Source organism: Somniosus microcephalus, chromosome 4, assembly GCF_052327205.1.
Source record: "Somniosus microcephalus isolate GS21.2 chromosome 4, FLI_Smic_1.0, whole genome shotgun sequence".
NCBI lineage: Eukaryota > Metazoa > Chordata > Chondrichthyes > Squaliformes > Somniosidae > Somniosus > Somniosus microcephalus.
Genome location: NC_140990.1, coordinates 1,094,212 through 1,096,711, shown reverse-complemented (window position 1 = coordinate 1,096,711; position 2,500 = coordinate 1,094,212). Strand labels below are relative to the sequence as shown.

At 44.2% G+C, this 2,500-nt stretch overlaps 1 non-coding gene across 1 annotated transcript; it reads right to left on the bottom strand.

Moving 5' to 3' along the window:
• Positions 1-1,962: 1,962 nt before the first annotated feature.
• On the bottom strand, positions 1,963-2,046 carry trnal-uaa (transfer RNA leucine (anticodon UAA)). Its single transcript has one exon. It is a non-coding gene; the product is annotated as a tRNA-Leu (tRNA).
• Between the last annotated feature and the right edge of the window lie 454 nt (positions 2,047-2,500).

Sequence of the window (2,500 nt, the reverse complement as noted above, 5' to 3'; positions counted from 1 at the left end):
CAGTGAATGAGACAGAGAGGAAACCAGAGAGAGAGAGCTCTATACTAAGGACGAACTGGTGCAGGAAGTTGTTATGACAGTAAATCTTTTAAAATTATTTTAGTTGATGTTTTTTCTATTCTACTTTCCCAAGGAGGTTTTAAGGAGTTGGCCAAAGGTTTAAAATTTTGAATTATAAAATTTTCCTCCCCGTCGGGGAATTGAACCCCGTTCGCCCGCGTGACAAGCAGGGATACTCACCAGTATACTAACGAGTAACTTATGGATATAAAATCTGTCAGAGCAAGAATCGAGCTGTGAACAGAATTGGACTGAGAGAAAGAGAGAGAGAGACGGGACAAACAGAGAAAGGGACAAATAGTGAGACAGAGGGAGAGAGAGAAAGACAGAGAGATATTCAGAGAGATAAAGAGAGAGAGAATGATAGATACAGAAAGAGAGAGACAAAAAAGGAGGCTTATGACAAATGTGTAACAGAGACAGAAAGAGAGAGTGAGAGACAAAGAGAGAGAATGAGAGGGAGACAGAGAGACCAGATAGTGTGACAGAGAGGGGTAGAGACTGAATTCTCTTTCTCCTTGTTAGTCAATAGTGACACTTGAGAAAATGCAGATTCAGCAGATGCCAAAATAGCACTTTAAGAATTATAGTTAAATATGAGACAGAGAGAGACAGAGAGAACCTGTCGCGGAATTGAATCCTCACCACTATACTATCAAGGACCTGGTAGAGGTATTAGTTATGCAGTGCTTGAGACAAAGACTCGAACACTCACACACAGACAGACATGTGTGTCTGCTCTCTATGTTTATGTGTAAGTCACATATTTAATAAGCTTTTCTGAGTTTCATGGATTCATAGACACTTACAGCACAGAAGGAGGCCATTCGGCCCGCCGTGCCTGTGTTGTCTCTTTGAAAGAGCAGTTGTGCTCAGTCCCACCCCCCGCTTTTTGTCCGTAACCCTGTTAATCTCTTTCTCTCTGTCACTCTCTCCCTCCTCCGCGCCCCACACAAATGGAAGAGGGAAACAGAGAGAGAGAGAGAGCTCTATACTAACGGGGAACTGGTGCAGGAAGTTGTTATACCGTTCTTCATGTGCCAGTAAATCTTTTAAAATTATTTTGGTAGGCTTTTTTTCTGTTTTACTTTTCCAAGAAGGTTTTTAAGGAGTTGCCCAAAGGTTTAAAATTTGTGATGTTGAAATCGCCCTCCCCATCGGGAAATTGAATCCCGGTCTCCACTGTGACAGGCGGGGATACTCACCACTATACTAATGAGGAACTGATATACTGGCTGCTGCTAGAATCGAGCTGTGAACAGAACTTGACAAATGAGAAAGACAGGGACAAAGAGAGACAGAGACAGACAGAGAGACAGTCAGAGAAAGACAGAGAGAGACGCACAGAGAGAAACAGACAGAGACAGAGAGAGAAAACGACAGAGAGCCATACAGAGAGAGATAGAGAGAGAGACAGACAAAGAGAGAGACAGACAGAGAGACAGACACACAGACAGACAGAGACAGACAGACGGAGAGAAACAGACAGAGAAAGACAGAGAGCCATACAGAGAGAGAGAGACAGAAAGAAACAGACAGATAGCCATACAGTGAGAGATAGACAAAGAGAGAGACAGACAGAGAGACAGACAGAGAGAGAGACAGAGAGAGAGAGAAAAAGAGAGTGAGAGAATGAGAGGGACACAGATAGTGAGACAGAGAGAGGTGGGGACTGAAAGATGTAAAAACATTTCACGATCCCTTCTCTTTGTTAGTTGAGAGTGACAGAGAGAGTGAGGGAAAAATGCAGATTCAGCAGATGCCAAAATAGGACTTGAAGAATTACATATGAGATCTTTCTTTCCATATCTACAAACATCTCATAGTTTGTTGGAGAATCAACTGATGACAAATGAGTGTCACTGAGCAGGATAAAAGGAAATGGATCTTAAATTAAAGAGTTACCAGCAGTGGGGCTTGAAACCACGTGGATATAAACCCATATGGATTTTAAGTCCAATGCCTTAACCACTCGGCCATCCTGGTGCTGGTAGCATTCGCGCGCTGGCTCTGAGACAATCGGGCCTTGAAGCACCAACCTGCCATAGAGTTGAGCAGAGCAGAGAGAGACACACAGACCGACACACACATAAACAAACAGACACAGAGAGACACACAGGCCGACACAGAGAGGCACACAGACCGACACACACATAAACACACAGACACACAGACCAACACAGAGAGGCACACAGGCAGACACACAGACACAGAGAGAAACACAGACCGACACAGAGAGACACACACAGACCAACACACAGGTCGACACACACACATGGCGAGACACACAGACCGACACAGAGACCGACACAGAGACACACAGACACAGACAGACACACAGACACAGAGAGGATTTACAAGGATGATACCAGAAATGCGAGGGTATATATATCAGGAAGGTATGGACCGCTGCCAAATTAGTTTATACCCTGATTTGTCT